The sequence below is a fragment of the Zea mays genome, chromosome 2, assembly GCF_902167145.1.
Source record: "Zea mays cultivar B73 chromosome 2, Zm-B73-REFERENCE-NAM-5.0, whole genome shotgun sequence".
NCBI classification, from domain to species: Eukaryota; Viridiplantae; Streptophyta; class Magnoliopsida; order Poales; family Poaceae; genus Zea; species Zea mays.
Window position 1 is genome coordinate 96,719,644 of NC_050097.1, and position 20,054 is coordinate 96,739,697.

A 20,054-nucleotide genomic window follows, 5' to 3' on the forward strand; every position below is an offset into this window, starting at 1 on the left:
CTTTATTACCTTACATGTGTTAAATTCTGACAGCCATAAACCTGATCGTTTAGAAGTTATGCTTTTCACAAGTTCAGTAACTGAATCTATCCAATTCCTGTACAGATTTCAGAGATCCCATTGTTTGCTTAAGTTCAGTTTAGAATCAGTCCTTGTCAACTATAAGAAAGTTGTATATAATTTCCTTATCTTACTTGTGTTAAATTTTCATGACAATAAAACTGATAGTTTGAGAGTTATGAGTTTTATAAGAGGATTGCTGTATTCTGTCCACTGTCAGAATAGATTTCGAAAACTGTATTGATTGATTTAGTTAAACATAGAATCACTTCTTGGTGATTATAAAAGTTATGTAGTAATTTTCCTAAGCTTTTCAAAAAGTCTTGGATCCCCCTTTTTAGTGGTCTTAAGATTAAGTTATAGGCGTTTGAAGTGTGAAGTCTGAATCTGTCCAAATCTGGACAGCAAAGCCTTCCTAGTGTCTTTTAACCTTGATACACTTTAAATCAACCCGAGTTATTTATAAATGATGTATAGACACTTTAATTATCTTTCTAGAGAGTCTAGGATCAATTGATTTGGATGCCTGAGTTTCTAGTTATGAATTTTGAAGTCGCAAGTCTAAATATGTCTAAATCTGAACAGAGCTATCGTTTATCACCATTTAAGATTGTTAAGTGTATAGAGTTTCTTAAGCTTTCCAAAAAGTATTTGTTCACTATTTTTGGATAAATATCTTTTAAGTTATAACTAAAACAATCAAATGCTGTGCTGGTGTCCTAAACAGGTTAGATGTGAGTAATTGTTCCACTCCAGTGTGTTTGTCTTGAGTCAACTACTTGTTTGTTTTGATCTTGATTGAACAAAGTAATGATAATATTGTTGGGACCATGCTTCGTCGCCGAAGGTCCTACAGAAAGAGACAGCTTCGGCTGAAGCTGCTCGTACGTGACGCCGAAGGTACCATTCATGAAGCTTCAGTATTACAACATATCCGAAGATGAAGGGTCGAACCGACTTAAAGATAGAATGACCTTTTAGTCCATAAAGGTCTGAGTCAATGTTGTAAACTTTTATGAGGGGCATGGTTGTAATTCTTCACAGGCTGTGTCCTGTGCCTATAAATAGTGAACAGTATTCCTTTACTGTTCACGCATTCCTATAATTGCAATCGCGTCATTCGGAAACTATTCTTTGTCAAGGCAGAGGTATAAAATGTATCTAATATTATATTCGAATACATTAAGTTCATATATTATGTAAACGATGTTGTTTACTTATAATTCACTTGTCTATTATGCTTTTTATCTCGCATTATTTTATATAATCTTACGGGTTCAATTACGAAGACTCAACCTTCGTAATTGTATCATGTTAACCTTCGTCCGAAGTTCATTAAACCCTAGAGGGAATAATGCTTCAGCGGATGAAGGGCATTAACATTTAACATTTTATGTTGCCTTGTTCTTAATTCATAGCATTTGAGAACAAGTCCCCAACATTGGCGCCCACCTCCGGTGAACTCACTTCCACTTTTCTGAGCTGATGGCTTCGTTCAACATTCAAGTTGGAGCTGCTTCAGCTCCGAAGCTGGTACTCCCGATAACAGGCGGTTCATGTTCAGAGCCAGCCAACAAGAAGAAGAAGAAGGAGGCACAGAGAAGGGTACAACATGTCGGGGTGCAAGGACCCTTCATCAAGTCAAGATGGTCTCACATTCCTATTACCTTCTCCCAAGAGGACCTTCAACTCAAGGATTACCCACACAACGATGCTATGGTTATCTCTTGTGTTATCAAAGGATTTCTGGTCCATAATGTTTTGGTTGATACAGGCAGTGCAGCTGATATCATATTTGCTAAAGCCTTCAGACAGATGCAAGAGCCCGAAGATAAAATTCTTGATGCCACACATCCCCTTTGCGGCTTCGGAGGAAGGCAGATTGTAGCACTCGGCAAAATCTCAATGTCAGTGGCCTTCGGATTTATCAACAACACAAGGACTGAACAAGTTATGTTTGATATTGTTGACATGGAATACCCTTACAATGCAATCATTGGTCGTGGTACTCTTAATGCCTTCGAAGCAATTCTGCATCCAGCTTATCTTTGCATGAAGATACCTTCGGACCAAGGGCCCATTGCTATTCATGGAAGTCAAGAAGCTGCCAGAAGGGCCGAAGGAAATTGGACAGACTCAAAAGCAATCCATAATATAGATGGAACTGAAACTTGTGAGCAATACAAGTTTAGAAGGGAAAAAGCTGCTTCGGCTGACCAGCCGAAACCCATGCTCTTATGTGAGGATATAGCAGAGCAGAAGGTGCTATTGGGATCTCAATTGTCCAAAGAGCAGGAGAAAACCTTGATAAGGTTTTTGTTCAACAATAAAGATGTTTTTGCTTGGTCAGCTAATGATCTTTGTGGAGTTAACAGGGATGTTATTGAGCACTCGCTCAATGTTGATCCATCATTCAGACCTAGGAAGCAGAGGCTTCGGAAGATGTCTGATGACAAGGCCGAAGGTGCTCGGAATGAAGTGAAAAGACTCCTCAGTGCCGGAGTTATTAGAGAGGTAAAATACCCAGAATGGTTGGCTAACACTGTTATGGTGAAGAAGGCCAATGGTAAATGGAGAATGTGTATCGATTTTACTGACCTCAATAAAGCCTGTCCGAAGGACGAATTTCCATTGCCAAGGATAGATTCCTTAGTTGATGCAGCAGCTTCATCAGAGCTTATGAGTTTGCTGGATTGCTATTCAGGCTATCATCAAATATGGATGAAGAAGGAGGATGAACCGAAAACCAGCTTCATAACCCCTAGTGGGACATATTGTTACCTTCGGATGCCTGAGGGGCTTAAGAATGCCGGAGGAAGCTTCAGCAGAATGACAGCGAAGGTCCTTCATTCTCAGATAGGCAGGAATGTCCTAACTTATGTTGATGATATCATTGTAAAAAGCACGAAGCAAGATAACCACATTGTTGATTTGCAGGAGACCTTCGCTAATTTTAGACAGGCTGGTCTAAAATTGAATCTAGAAAAATGTGTCTTCGGAGTAAAGAAGGGGAAATTTCTCGGTTGCCTAGTTTCAACGAAGGGAATCGAGGCTAATCCAAGCAAAATCGAAGCTATACTTCGAATGGAACCACCAAGTACAAAAAAGGGGGCTCAAAGATTGACAGGAAGGCTGGCGTCTCTCAACAGATTCATATCTAGATCAGCAGAGAGAAACTTACCATTCTTCGAAGTGTTGAAGTCAGCCGAAGTCTTTCAATGGGGACCAATCCAGCAGAAGGCCTTCGAAGAGCTGAAGCAGTATTTGATAGATCTAACAACATTAACTCCACCTACGCCAGGGGCTCCTTTGTTATTATTTGTGGCAGCTTCGCACTCAGCGGTAAGTGCAGCACTTGTTCAGGAGAAGCTTGAAGGCCAAGTTAAGAGGCAGGCCCCAATATATTTTGTATCCGAGGTTCTTAGTTTATCAAAGAAAAATTATACAGAATTGGAGAAGGTACTGTATGCTGTCTTGATGGCCTCCAGGAAGCTTCGGCACTATTTTCAAGCTTACAACATAATTGTTCCTTCTTCACAACCTCTGAAGGATATTATGAGAAACCGAGAAGCTACTGGAAGGATTGGAAAATGGGCTGCAGAGCTCAATGAATTTTGTATTGATTATGTTCATAGATCTTCAATTCAGTCCCAGGCGTTAGCAGACTTCATTGCTGACTGGACGCCAGGGGCTCAGGAGGAAGAAACAAATAAAGATGCCGAAGCATGGACAGTGTTTTGCGATGGGTCTTGGGGAACCTTCGGAGCAGGAGCGGCTGCTGTGTTGGTTTCACCTTCCAAAGTTAAAACTTGTTATGCGGCAAGACTTGATTTTAGTTGCACAAATAACATTGCTGAGTATGAAGCTCTGCTTTTGGGTCTTCGGAAATTAAAGGCAATGGGAATCAGAAGGGCCATTCTTAAAACTGATTCTCAAGTTATCTCTGGTCATATTGACAAGAGCTACAAAGCAAGAGACCCGAAGCTTGAAAAGTATCTAGATACAGTCCGAAGGATTGAGGCTTCCTTCGAAGGTTTCTCTGTCAAAAATCTTCCTCGTGGAGAAAATGAATACGCTGATCTATTGGCTAAGTCAGCAGCCCAGGGGCTGCCTATACCTTTGGAAGTATTTTTTGAAACAATAAAAACACCTTCGGTCGAGCTTCTTGAAAGAGCAATCCTTAACATATCCCCTGTTTATAGTGAAGATTGGAGAACTGAGATCATCTCTTTCCTTCAGGGTAATTTTCTTTCAGACGACGAAGTTTATAACAGGAGAATAGAAGCAAGAGCTCGACCATATGTCATGATAGAAGGGGAGTTATACAAGTATGGGGTCTGTTCCCCATTGCTCAAGTGTTTATCTAGATCCTGATGAAGACATCCACACTACTGATGCATCTATACCAATACAAGTACCAATTTCTGGTCCCATTACTCGCGCTCGTGCTCGTCAACTCAACCATCAGGTGATTACACTCTTGAGTTCATGTCCATCATATTTAGACCATGGAGACCCGTGCACTCTTGTTTTGCTTAGGAATCAGGGAGAAGACCGAAAGGGAAAAGGATTTGAACATGCTGGATTCGGACTGCAGAAGAACACCAACTTGTGACGGTCACCACGGTCAGATGCGGGCTCCGATTGGAATGTTCAAGCACAACATGGAAAGCTTATCAAGTCTACTTTCATATGGATCCGGAATTATAGTCATATCTGTTCTGAGGCCGCCGTAATCATTGTTTTATTACCGAGACATTTCCTGCCTTTTCTGCCCATGGTGCTGCGTCACCCTATTTTGGCCCAATGGGTCGTGTATCAAGTTAGGTCCATTAGGGACGCATCCTAGGGTTGCAGCACGACCCCAATACCCTTGTGGTCGTCCTCCCATGTTTATAAACCCCCTAGCCGCCACCAAGAACAGCGGGTTTTGTTTAGATCAAGTTTAGCTCTCGCTACTTGCTTGCAAGCGCGCGTGCTAGTTCAGCCGCCCGTCTTCTTGTCTTCGGAACCCCACCATATTGGAGTTTGATCTTTAAACCTACATTTAGATCTGGTAATTTAGTACTTGTTCTACTTGTTCTTGCTAGTTCTTCGATTGCTTGCAGGACGAGTGCCCTAGTGGCCAGGGTGTCACGCTCCACAAGATCGTGACAGCCATAGGAGGTGGTGTATCGGTTGCTAAGGCGCAGCGTCTTTGGAAGGCTGTAGTCGGGCCGTGAACGTCGTCTCCTCCCCCAATCGAGTTATTCCACACCCTCTCATCGAAAGATCGGGCAATCACCCAACGGGTGCACATCAGTTGGTAATCAGAGCAAGGTTTATCGGTGAGAGATTTACTTTTCTTCGCTGTTTTCTTATCTCCTATAGTCCAGAAAAAGCCAAAAAAATAGTAGATTAGTTTTACCGCAATCCTATAAACCATTGAGCATTTACTAGTACTACTTAGTTAGGGCTTGTTGAGTTTTTGGTTGCATCGGTTGTGTCGAGTTGCTGGTCTTAGTTTATTCCTTTAGAGTTTTGAGTTCTACCACGTTTTGGTCACCACGAGATCCACCATCACCAAAAACATCTCTGGTTCGTTTTTGCCACCACGGATACATATCATATCCGATTTGGAAGTTTAAATACAATCTGGAAAGCTTATCTTATCTTCTTTCCAACGGATCTGACCTTATCTCAAAATTCGTTCTGAGCGCTCCGCAATCATCGTAGAGATTTCTGGACTTTCTATATTAACAAGATTTGTTAAATCTGATTTAAAGGGGCTGTTAGCAATATCTTTATTGTTTGGGTTGTCATAGTGAAAAAAAGGGTTTAAGCCCCTGCAAAAAAAAACAGAAGAAGAAGAAGAAAAAAAAAGAATAGAAAAAAAAAGGAAAAGAAGAAGAAGGGGGCTGAATCTCTAAATCTGTTGTTTCTCTTTGTGCTGTGCTAGTTGTTCTTTTTCAGTGACTACCTTTGTGCCTAGGCTCACGTCTCTAACCTGGTTTAGCCTAGGACCAGCACAGTACCACCGTTGAACGATTATTCAGCTTGCTTTTGTAACTAACGTGGTACTAGTGTATTCCTTGCTTCAGCCCACCTACAACTCTACATATTTCGACTACAGTTTGACAGGTCGTGTTGCTGCGGCACCGATACACTTATTCCACGGTTGCAGACTTGTTGGTTGCTGACCCCTCCTGTTGTGCAAGGTAAGAATTGGTAAGAGCTTGTGTGGCAGGTTGAGAGTGAGCGCCTTGCAGTAGCTACATCCTAATAGTTGTAGAGTTTTTATTCCTTCACGTTTTTTTTTCTTGTTGCCTCTGTTCGTCTAACCATGGCAGGATTGGAGGTTGATGATGCTTCTCGTAATATGCCACACTCTCCTCGCACCAAGGGTATCATACAACACTTTGTAAGGCTGGTGAAGACGCACACGGAAGGTCTTGATAATGACATGCAGGTGACGAATGAAAAGATGGGGCAATTGGAGGCCACACAGATCGACACAAACACCAAACTTGCAAATGTGGAAATGGCAGTTGCTCATATTGACAAGAGCCTTGTCGCACTCTTGAGGCGGTTTGATGAGATGCATGCTAATATCAATGGTGGGCGTGATGAGGGCGCCGAAGGTAACTGGGATGACTATGTTGCTGATACTGAACAAGATGACCAAGAAGCACCTAATCGCCGGCGACTACGTACTAACCGTAGAGGTATGGGTGGTTTTCGCCGACGTGAGGTACATGGTAATGATGATGCTTTTAGTAAGGTTAAATTTAAAATACCTCCTTTTGATGGTAAATATGACCCTGATGCTTACATTACTTGGGAGATTGCGGTTGATCAAAAGTTTGCATGCCATGAATTTCCTGAGAATGCGCGGGTTAGAGCTGCTACTAGTGAGTTTACTGATTTTGCTTCTGTTTGGTGGATAGAACATGGTAAGAAGAATCCTAATAACATGCCACAAACTTGGGATGCGTTGAAACGGGTCATGCGGGCTAGATTTGTTCCTTCTTATTATGCACGTGATATGTTAAACAAGTTGCAACAATTGAGACAGGGTACTAAAAGTGTAGAAGAATATTATCAGGAATTACAAATGGGTATGCTGCGTTGTAACATAGAGGAGTGTGAGGAATCTGCTATGGCTAGATTTTTGGGCGGGTTAAATAGGGAAATTCAGGACATCCTTGCTTATAAAGATTATGCTAATGTAACCCGATTGTTTCATCTTGCTTGCAAAGCTGAAAGGGAAGTGCAGGGACGACGTGCTAGTGCAAGGTCTAATGTTTCTGCAGGAAAATCTACACCATGGCAACAGCGCACGACTACGTCCATGACCGGCCGTACACCAGCACCAACTCCCTCGCCAAGTCGACCAGCACCCCCGCCTTCCTCCGGCGACAAACCACGTGCATCTTCCACAAATTCAGCAACCAAATCTGCCCAGAAACCAGCAGGTAGTGCCTCTTCAGTAGCCTCCACGGGTAGAACAAGAGATGTTCTGTGTTATCGATGCAAGGGCTATGGACACGTGCAGCGTGATTGTCCTAATCAGCGTGTTTTGGTGGTAAAAGACGATGGTGGGTATTCCTCTGCTAGTGATTTGGATGAAGCTACACTTGCTTTGCTTGCGGCTGATGATGCAGGCACTAAGGAACCACCCGAAGAACAGATTGGTGCAGATGATGCAGAGCATTATGAGAGCCTCATTGTACAGCGTGTGCTTAGTGCACAAATGGAGAAGGCAGAGCAGAATCAGCGACATACGTTGTTTCAAACAAAGTGTGTCATTAAGGAGCGTTCATGTCGTTTGATCATTGATGGAGGTAGCTGCAACAACTTGGCTAGCAGCGACATGGTGGAGAAGCTTGCACTTACGACCAAACCGCACCCGCATCCATATCACATTCAATGGCTTAACAATAGTGGTAAGGTCAAGGTAACCAAGCTGGTACGAATTAATTTTGCTATTGGTTCATATCGTGATGTTGTTGACTGTGATGTTGTGCCTATGGATGCTTGTAATATTCTGCTAGGTAGACCATGGCAATTTGATTCAGATTGTATGCATCATGGTAGATCAAATCAATATTCTCTCATACACCATGATAAGAAAATTATTTTGCTTCCCATGTCCCCTGAGGCTATTGTGTGTGATGATGTTGCTAAAGCTACCAAAGCTAAAACTGAGAACAACAAGAATATTAAAGCTGTTGGTAATAACAAAGATGGGATAAAATTGAAAGGACATTGCTTGCTTGCAACAAAAACTGATGTTAATGAATTATTTGCTTCCACTACTGTTGCCTACGCCTTGGTATGCAAGGATGTTTTGATTTCAATTCAAGATATGCAGCATTCTTTGCCTCCTGTTATTACTAACATTTTGCAGGAGTATTCTGATGTATTTCCAAGTGAGATACCAGAGGGGCTGCCACCTATACGAGGGATTGAGCACCAAATTGATCTTATTCCTGGTGCATCTTTGCCGAATCGTGCGCCATATAGGACAAATCCAGAGGAAACAAAAGAAATTCAGCGACAAGTGCAAGAACTACTCGACAAAGGTTACGTGCGTGAGTCTCTTAGTCCGTGTGCTGTTCCGGTTATTTTAGTGCCTAAGAAAGATGGAACATGGCGTATGTGTGTTGATTGTAGGGCTATTAATAATATCACCATACGTTATCGACACCCTATTCCACGTTTAGATGATATGCTTGATGAATTGAGTGGTGCCATTGTCTTTTCTAAAGTTGATTTGCGTAGTGGGTACCACCAGATTCGTATGAAATTGGGAGATGAATGGAAAACTGCTTTCAAAACTAAGTTCGGATTGTATGAGTGGTTAGTCATGCCTTTTGGGTTAACTAATGCACCTAGCACTTTCATGAGATTAATGAACGAGGTTTTGCGTGCCTTCATTGAAAAATTTGTGGTAGTATACTTTGATGATATATTGATCTACAGCAAATCTATGGATGAACATGTTGATCACATGCGTGCTGTTTTTAATGCTTTACGAGATGCACGTTTATTTGGTAACCTTGAGAAGTGCACATTTTGCACCGATCGAGTTTCGTTTCTTGGTTATGTTGTGACTCCACAGGGAATTGAGGTTGATCAAGCCAAGGTAGAAGCGATACATGGATGGCCTATGCCAAAGACTATCACACAGGTGCGGAGTTTCCTAGGACTTGCTGGCTTCTATCGCCGTTTTGTGAAGGACTTTAGCACCATTGCTGCACCTTTGAATGAGCTTATGAAGAAGGGAGTGCATTTTAGTTGGGGCAAAGTACAAGAGCACGCTTTCAACGTGCTGAAAGATAAGTTGACACATGCACCTCTCCTCCAACTTCCTGATTTTAATAAGACTTTTGAGCTTGAATGTGATGCTAGTGGAATTGGATTGGGTGGTGTTTTGTTACAAGAAGGCAAACCTGTTGCATATTTTAGTGAAAAATTGAGTGGGTCTGTTCTAAATTATTCTACTTATGATAAGGAATTATATGCTCTTGTGCGAACATTAGAAACATGGCAGCATTATTTGTGGCCCAAAGAGTTTGTTATTCATTCTGATCATGAATCTTTGAAACATATTCGTAGTCAAGGAAAACTGAACCGTAGACATGCTAAGTGGGTTGAATTTATCGAATCGTTTCCTTATGTTATTAAGCACAAGAAAGGAAAAGAGAATATCATTGCTGACGCTTTGTCTAGGAGATATACTTTGCTGAATCAACTTGACTACAAAATCTTTGGATTAGAGACGATTAAAGACCAATATGTTCATGATGCTGATTTTAAGGATGTGTTGCTGCATTGTAAAGATGGGAAAGGATGGAACAAATATATCGTTAGTGATGGGTTTGTGTTTAGAGCTAACAAGCTATGCATTCCAGCTAGCTCCGTTCGTTTGTTGTTGTTACAGGAAGCACATGGAGGTGGCTTAATGGGACATTTTGGAGCAAAGAAAACGGAGGACATACTGGCTGGTCATTTCTTTTGGCCCAAGATGAGAACAGATGTGGTGAGATTGGTTGCTCGTTGCACGACATGTCAAAAGGCGAAGTCACGGTTAAATCCACACGGTTTGTATTTGCCTCTACCCGTTCCTAGTGCTCCTTGGGAAGATATTTCTATGGATTTTGTGCTGGGATTGCCTAGGACTAGGAAGGGACGTGATAGTGTGTTTGTGGTTGTTGATAGATTTTCTAAGATGGCACATTTCATACCATGTCATAAAACTGACGATGCTACTCATATTGCTGATTTGTTCTTTCGTGAAATTGTTCGCTTGCATGGTGTGCCCAACACAATCGTTTCTGATCGTGATGCTAAATTTCTTAGTCATTTTTGGAGGACTTTGTGGGCAAAATTGGGGACTAAGCTTTTATTTTCTACTACATGTCATCCTCAAACTGATGGTCAAACTGAAGTTGTGAATAGAACTTTGTCTACTATGTTAAGGGCAGTTCTAAAGAAGAATATTAAGATGTGGGAGGACTGTTTGCCTCATGTTGAATTTGCTTATAATCGATCATTGCATTCTACTACAAAGATGTGCCCATTTCAGATTGTATATGGTTTGTTGCCTCGTGCTCCTATTGATTTAATGCCTTTGCCATCTTCTGAAAAACTAAATTTTGATGCTACTAGGCGTGCTGAATTGATGTTAAAACTGCATGAAACTACTAAAGAAAACATAGAGCGTATGAATGCTAGATATAAGTTTGCTAGTGATAAAGGTAGAAAGGAAATAAATTTTGAACCTGGAGATTTAGTTTGGTTGCATTTGAGAAAGGAAAGGTTTCCTGAATTGCGAAAATCTAAGTTGTTGCCTCGAGCCGATGGACCGTTTAAAGTGCTAGAGAAAATTAACGACAATGCATATAGGCTAGATCTGCCTGCAGACTTTGGGGTTAGCCCCACATTTAACATTGCAGATTTAAAGCCCTACTTGGGAGAGGAAGTTAAGCTTGAGTCGAGGACGACTCAAATGCAAGAAGGGGAGAATGATGAAGACATCCACACTACTGATGCATCTATACCAATACAAGTACCAATTTCTGGTCCCATTACTCGCGCTCGTGCTCGTCAACTCAACCATCAGGTGATTACACTCTTGAGTTCATGTCCATCATATTTAGACCATGGAGACCCGTGCACTCTTGTTTTGCTTAGGAATCAGGGAGAAGACCGAAAGGGAAAAGGATTTGAACATGCTGGATTCGGACTGCAGAAGAACACCAACTTGTGACGGTCACCACGGTCAGATGCGGGCTCGGATTGGAATGTTCAAGCACAACATGGAAAGCTTATCAAGTCTACTTTCATATGGATCCGGAATTATAGTCATATCTGTTCTGAGGCCGCCGTAATCATTGTTTTATTACCGAGACATTTCCTGCCTTTTCTGCCCATGGTGCTGCGTCACCCTATTTTGGCCCAATGGGTCGTGTATCAAGTTAGGTCCATTAGGGACGCATCCTAGGGTTGCAGCACGACCCCAATACCCTTGTGGTCGTCCTCCCATGTTTATAAACCCCCTAGCCGCCACCAAGAACAGCGGGTTTTGTTTAGATCAAGTTTAGCTCTCGCTACTTGCTTGCAAGCGCGCGTGCTAGTTCAGCCGCCCGTCTTCTTGTCTTCGGAACCCCACCATATTGGAGTTTGATCTTTAAACCTACATTTAGATCTGGTAATTTAGTACTTGTTCTACTTGTTCTTGCTAGTTCTTCGATTGCTTGCAGGACGAGTGCCCTAGTGGCCAGGGTGTCACGCTCCACAAGATCGTGACAGCCATAGGAGGTGGTGTATCGGTTGCTAAGGCGCAGCGTCTTTGGAAGGCTGTAGTCGGGCCGTGAACGTCGTCTCCTCCCCCAATCGAGTTATTCCACACCCTCTCATCGAAAGATCGGGCAATCACCCAACGGGTGCACATCAGATCCGAAGGTATAGAGTTAATGAAGGACATACATGAAGGTCTATGTGGATCTCACATTGGATCTAGGCCCTTGCTTGGGAAAGTTTTTCGCCAAGGATTTTATTGGCCAAAGGCAGCTTCGGATGCAGCAGATTTAGTTCAAAAAAGTGCGAAGGTTGTCAGAAATGTGCAAGAGATCAAAAACAACCTTCGTCTTTAACTCAATTAATACAACCCACTTGGTCGTTGCAAAGGTGGGGTCTCGATTTGCTAGGTCCGTTACCACCAGCACAGGGGAACTTAAGATATGTGGTGGGGCAGTGGAATATTTTTCCAAATGGATTGAGGCAAAGCCCTTAGCCACAATAACTTCATTTACTATTCAAAAGTTTTTTTGGCAAAACATTGTTTGTCGCTTCGGAGTGCCGAAGGCTATTACTGTGGATAATGGGACACAGTTTGATTCTGAAGCCTTCAGAGAATTTTGTAATCAAATCGGCACGAAGATTCATTTTGCATCAGTCCGACACCCAGAGTCAAATGGACTTGTCGAAAGAGCCAATGGGATCATAATGACAGGAATAATGAAGTCAATCTTCAATCAGCCCAGGGGAAAGTGGCCAGACGAGTTAATCAAAGTGGTGTGGAGTCATAACACAACCATGTCAAGATCAACAGGCTTTACACCCTTTAAACTACTGTTCAGCGACGAAGCAATAACCCAGAAGAGGCCAAAACAGGATCAATAAGGACAGTAGCTTCGGCAGAAGGCGAAAATGAAGCGGATTGCTCTGTAGAAAAAGATGCTATTGAAGGGATCAGACTTCAAGCTGTGGAAAACATCAATAAATATCAAGCTGAAACAATAAACTGGCGTGACAGAAAGATTAAACTGAAGAGCATTGAACCAGGACACTTGGTACTTCGAAGAATAGCCAATCCTGAGACAATAGGCAAACTACAGCTGAAGTGGGAAGGCCCCTTTTTAGTAGTATCTTTGTCAAGACCCGGTTCCTACAGATTGAAGGATATGGACGGCAACGACATTCCTAGATCGTGGAATGCGGATGAGCTTCGGCGATATTATGTTTAGTTTGATGTAATTTTTTATATTCTTTTTTGTGGCACCCTTTTCCTTTCCAAAGGGGGAGAAAGGTTTTTAATGGGGCCACAACATGTAATTTTTCTTTATTTCAATTCTATGAGAATGATATCCCCCAGAAATGTAAATGTAAACGCAAAGGTAAAAAGAAAAGGAAGCAGGGAGAAGCTCAAAAGTCGTTTCTAAGGGAATGCAGAGCCTACAACGAAAAATAAACGCTGATTCCGCTGAAAGTAAAAGGCGAAGAAGCTCCTAAGGGAGGCTTACAGCGAAAAATAAACGCTGATTCCGCTGAAAGTAAAAGGCGAAGAAGCTCCCAAGGGAGGCTTACAGCGAAAAGTCAACGCTGATACACCGAAAAGTAAACAGTGAAGCCGAAAAGTAAACGACAAAAAGATTTGTATCATTCTTGAGGGGATGAAGGGCTATGCTTATGGTTTTTGAACATGTGTCCCAATATTCATTTGCACAGTACATTTCATCATGTCATTTGCATTCATAAACATTCATTTAGACATATATAGAATCTTCATCATACTACACAAAGAAGACAGGTGCTTCAGAAATGAGGAAAAGCTTCGAAGGAAATTTTTTTATGCTTCGTTGTGTACGAAAAGAAGGGAAGGTGTTTTTCGCCTTCGGCTCAAAAGAGAAGTTTCGTCCACAGCAAAGCAGACTGTATGCGGATAAGGGAGATAGAATGTATTACAAGGTATGTATAAATTTACATAAGTTGTTTCATAGCTATATTACAAGAGTTTTTCCAGAATTTTTGCAGGAAAGCACATTGTAAGCAACTTTAAGCTTCAGCCTAGGTTTCGTCTTCAGCTTCGTCATCCTGTGTATGCCAAACAGCAGAATAAGAAAGGTGCAAATTTCAAAGGAGAAGGTAAAAGTAACAAGCATAAGTTTCTTACCGGCTTAAGATGACTTCGAGCTTCGTCACCTGCCATTTTCCGCCCGCCACTTACCCAGATCTGGGTCATGAATCTATTTCCAATGCTTCGGGCTAGGCTTGGGATATCTATCAAATCTGATGCTGACAAGCTAAAGTTTGGTCTGTTCACAATGTTTCCATGCGTGCAGCCAGCCTTCAAAAAAGCAGTAGTTGTGCCCCGAGAAGCTACCAGGGCGCAGAAGTCAGCGTGCCCACCAATAACTTCATCAAGGGCATCAACTTCGCCTTCGATATATTCTAATGTTCTGGGCAGATTTTCGGCTGAAGGTGTAAATTTCGCAGAGCTAGCTCCAACAGAGTGAAATACATCCTTCAGCCGCTGCACGCATCGGCTGCCGAAGCTTAAGCATTTCTCCTGAAGTTCTTTAAAAGATTTCTGCAAATTTGAATTTTTATCCACTTCAGTTTTGAGGCTTGCTTCAAGATATTTCTTTTCTTGCTCGAATTTTTCTGACCGTCGGAGCAATTCATTCTTTAACTTGTTATTCTCAGTTTGGACTTCAGCCAAAGAACCCTCCATGGTCTGAATAACAAAATCTTTCTTTTCTAATGCACCTTCGTGCTCTTTGACCATGATTTCAAGGTCCTGGATTGTGAAGTCTTTCTTTTTCAGACTAGCTTCATAATTTTCAACTTTCTCAGCCAAATCTTGAATGACGGCTTTGTTTTTCTCTTCTTCCAGATCTTGTTGCATTTTTAGAACCTTGCTTAATAATATGCTCTGTCAAAACGATCTTCGTTAAAACACGACCTAAAAGATAATAATAATAGTAATAAAATAACAAAAATATTTGTTACCTTGAAGTTAGCATAAAGCAAGCTTCCGGCGATATGGTGTCGTTGATAACGGCACAGGTCTGCTTCTAGCTTCGGCAAGCCAATGTTTTTTGCAGAGAGTTCTAACAATTTTGGCTTCGCTGCGGTTTCGAAGGCACCTCAGTTTTCCTTCGTTAACACCGCCGAACAGTGTAACCCCTGGCTTATATCCGTAGGCTATAGCACATTTTTTAAGTTCTGCTTTTTCAGCGTCTGTCAGTCCTTGCCCAAGTAAATCTTGAAATTCAAAATCTTCTTCCTCCAAAATGTCCTTAGCTTGTTCTTTCCCCTTTTCAGTAGCTGTGCTTGCCGCAGCCACAACAGATTACTCCTCAGTCATTTTTAGGAGTATGTTATCAATAACTTCAAGTGTTTCTTCTAGGTTTAGATCTTCTGTGACCCCGATTTCAGCCTCGGCAGCTTCGGCTGCGCTAGTATCAGCTTCGAAAATTTCCGCTCTGGTGGCTTCGGCTGCGGCGCCTTCAGCTTCGGCAGTTTCGACAGTTTGGTCAATGGCAATTTTTGATGCCGGTGTTGGAGACGGTGTCCCATGAATTACATCTGCTATTTGAATAATCCTTCGTTTTTTCGGCAGTGCAGGACCTTCGTCTGCCGAAGCTGCCTTGTCCTTCTGAAAAAACTTTGTCAGTTTCAGTGCCAGCGGACTTAGCCTGATAGGCAAGGGTTCAGTCATTACCTTCATAATCTCTTATACTTCAACAGCAGAAGGAGTAGCAGGAGTATCTTCTTCTTGAACCAGCGTTTCCGGCTCTGGAGATGCACTTTTTCTCTTTCTTGTAGTGGCCACCTTCGGCTCAGGGTTTAACTCTTCAGGGCTAAGTTTTTCAGAATCTTTCTTTTTCTTTTTCGCTACCTTGGTGACTTCTTCGTCAATAGCACTGGCAATTCTTTTTCGTTTCGGGCCTCCAGCATCTCTGCCCAGTCGACCATAATCAGCATATTCAAATCCTATAGCATCTAGCACCGTGTTCAGCCTTCGCTTCGGTCGAGTGCCGAAGGCTGCTGTCATCAGTTGGTCCTCTTTTTTGGAGTAATTTCCAAGAATTTCATTACTCATTATTTCAATTGTATCGAGCCATTCTTGGCAGGGTGCTTTAAAATATTTCTTAAACTTATAATAATAAGGCAGTCGGACGAGTTCCCCTTCTTTCTTTTCCCCTTTAAGCTTCGGCATAGTCCACTCTTTCATAGTTGGAAATACCCTGAAGGCCAGAAATTCTTGGACTAAATCTCTAGTGCCAATATGTTCTGCAATAATTTTGAACTCACCCAGTGCAGCCCAAGTTGGACCTTCCACTGCCATTTTGCATCGGGGTCTTGTTTCTCCGAAGATTAGTTCAAGAGGGCTCTGAACCAGCTTCTCTTTGTCTTCGTCAACCTTGACATAAAACCATTCTGACTTCCAGCCTGCCGGCCATTTGCTTCGGTAGCTGATCACAAGAAACTTTGTGGTTTTCCGATAGGCAAAATTATAGCAACCAAAATTTTCATGCAATCCATCTTTTCTGGCCTTAGTCTGGTAATGCAGCTCATGAACTCGACAGAAGCTGTCGGCAAACGGCTCCACCGCCTGGCTTCGGAGAGCCCAGATATAGACGCTAAGCCTGACAATGGCGTTAGGAGTCAGATGATGAAAATAGATCCCAAACCTTTGCAGCACATCAGAAATCATTCTATTCAAAGGAAATCTCAACCCAGCTTTCAGAAAACTCTTGAAAATAACTATTTCATCCTTTTCTGGCTTCGGGGTAGTTTCTTCCCCCACGAAGCGAAGCAGCTTCTTCTCATTTTCACTGAAATAGCCCGACTTCACCATTTTGGAGAAATCAGCCTTGGAGACAGTCGACTTTCCGAAGTCCAAATGGCTGGGCTTGCTCGGTACGGCGATATGGTAATCATCATCGGAATCAGCTTCCTCAATATCTCCTTCCTCCGCTTCGGCAGCAACTTGTTCTGTATCGGCAACAGTCTGTTCTGTCTCGGCAGTGGGCATTCCTTCCGAAGTCACCAATCCGGATCGTTGCATTGCTTCGGAGATAGGAACAGTCTCCGCTCCTTCGGCTTCGCCTCCCTCAACGCTCAACTCTAGCGGTAGAGCGCACCCTGGCCATTTAATTCTGAATTTCTTGAAAGATTTCTTGGGAACTAAATAACTTCTTCTCTCAACTCTAGCGCTTTTCTTCTAACGAAGTAGGCTCTAAGCTGGAGCTTCGTCTGATTGCGAGAGTCAAGCTTCGGCTATGGTTAAAAATTTTGGCAGCAAAACAGTGCAATAGCAATGAATGTTGTGGTAACTTCACACCTACCCGTCTGTTTATATAGTACTGCAGGTAAGAAGGTGAATCGTCAGGATTTTTACACCAAGCAAACAGCTGCTCACACCCGCTGCGCGGTGGGCCGCAGAGACCAAATAGTAAACCTGCAGGGTGGGACCGCTACGCGCTTGGAAACTATATCGTTTCTCGACAACGAGCTCAGGGAAGGTGTTTTTTGGACCTTCGGCTTCCTGAAGCCTAAGAAACTTTTTTTCACGGATCAAGCTCGTTACGAAAAACGATCTAGCACCACGAAGGGGCTACTGTTGGGACCATGCTTCGTCGCCGAAGGTCCTGCAGAAAGAGACAGCTTCGGCTAAAGCTGCTCGTACGTGATGCCGAAGGTACCATTCATGAAGCTTTGGTATTACAACATATCCGAAGATGAAGGGTCGAACCGACTTAAAGATAGAATGACCTTTTAGTCCATAAAGGTCTGAGTCAATGTTGTAAACTTTTATGAGGGGCATGGTTGTAATTCTTCACAGGCTGTGTCCTGTGCCTATAAATAGTGAACAGTATTCTTTTACTGTTCACGCATTCCTGTAATTGCAATCGCGTCATTCGGAAACTATTCTTTGTCAAGGCAGAGGTATAAAATGTATCTAATATTATATTCGAATACATTAAGTTCATATAATATGTAAACGATGTTGTTTACTTATAATTCACTTGTCTATTATGCTTTTTATCTCGCATTATTTTATATAATCTTACGGGTTCAATTACGAAGACTCAACCTTCGTAATTGTATCATGTTAACCTTCGTCCGAAGTTCATTAAACCCTGGAGGGAATAATGCTTCAGCGGATGAAGGGCATTAACATTTAACATTTTATGTTGCCTTGTTCTTAATTCATAGCATTTGAGAACAAGTCCCCAACAAATATAACTAATATAATTGAGCCTAAATATATAAGTAACTAGTACACGTCTTGCTAAGTTAGTGAACCAAATTGATTAAGGTCTAATAAGTGTTTGCCTAGTGAATAATTGTAAAGCCCAATTAAGTGACTAATTCCTTTTCAACTAAGTCTGTCTATATATAAGTTGTATCGAATTTATGTACTTAACTAAGTTAATGTTAAGAAACTAAATGATGATTAAAGTGAATGTGGTAAAAGCTTGTGCTCGTGATGTCGTGTTTGTGTTGGGTAAATATAGGAAATGTCTGTTGTCCTTCAAGTGGTGTTAATGTTGAACGCCGATGACATGTAGTTAGCTAGCGTTGGTGTGTGTGTGGTTGCTCATTATGTCTCGCTACTTAGTGTTTCATTATATTCATGCATATGCATCCTGCATCTCATTTAGGACCGAGAGATGATGATCGTGCAAGTGATGTGGTGCCACCCACAAGATGCAGTCGGTGGACGACCCAAAGAAGGATGGACTTAACCAGTGGATGCTCGCCAAGCGAGTGTCATCTAGCAAACACTATCTAAGTGTTGAATTCTAGGCAAGCCCTAGTTTTATGCATAACCATTATATATGCTATTTTACTACACTTAATGTTTGTAGGCTTATACTGTGCACTTAAGTGTAGGAGTTGCCTGAAACCCTAGTTGCATAAACTCAGGATTCCTTTTTGAGATGGATACTAGTATGCTAGGTCGAGTAGCTGCTTTGCTAATTAGGGATCTTAGTAGAAGTCGACTGATTTTTCTAGCACTCACAAGAGGTCAGGAATTGGTTGTATCCATTTTTGATAACAGAATGATGATGGTCTGTGGACACGGATCCATGGGGATGCGTTGTCTACGAGATGAAATTGGAATAAGGATTAACGTGCGGATACCTATGTCAAGCGTTTGAACGTACTAAACACATGTCAGGAAATATGATAACCGGTAAGCCTAGTACCTGAGTGAAGCCGGGCACGAACTTTATCCCTCACTTGTCCTAAGACGTGGTCTCCCATTCTGGATATGGTGGGTACAAGTGTGGTCACTGCACGGCGGCAGCCGGGGTCAGTGGAGCATTGTATGCCAAGGCGATGAGCCCTGGGCGCGAACGGGGGATCGATGGGGACGATTGATGTGTGTGGGGACGGAGTGCCCCTACATGTCGTGTGTTTAGGTTTACCTGGGAAGGTTAAAAACTCGATTCGAATCGTCTCCTTCTCGCAACTAATGAGACTGCTTGACCCCTTGTACTGCATTGAGTAAAAAGTGAAATGAGGTTTTACTTGAGATAACATGTTGATTATACTAAATGATTGTTACCATGTATGCTTAGAAAGGAGTAAATCTAGCTTAATTAAATATGCTAGAACTGGAAAAGCTAAAACTTAGTTTAGACTCAGCTAGTGCTTTTGGCAAACCAAACAGCTGCATGGTTTAGAGGTAGAGGAGTAGACTCCTCTCAACGGGTAAGTCTAGCTGAGTATTAGTATACTCAGCCTTGCTTGTGGCATATTTTTTTCAAGTACGCTACAGGATATGGTTGATGGTGTGACTTGGCCTTCCACCCTGCCACCGGGTTGGATGGTTGAGTGGGATGCTGCCTTGACAGGAGAGGACCTGGAGGAGTAGCGTGGCCAGGCTTCGCCATGTTACTCGGTTTTCTCCATTAGTTTTTTCTCCATTAGTTATTTCCGCTGCACAAAAAATATTGCTACTGCTTTTGAAACTCCGATAATGTAATCACTACTGATACTTCTTAAATTTGTGGTATTATGCTTTATTGTATTTCTCTGTGCCTCACCTTCGTGTGAGCTAGTGGTATCCAATCCTTGGTAAGTGGCTTTATCGGACTAGATCCGAGGGACTGACGGGTTATTCCGATTTAAGTGTGTTGTTGCCTCTAAGGCGTGACACGGACACTTAAGCTAGAATAATTTGGGCGGTTTCGCCACAGCTGGTA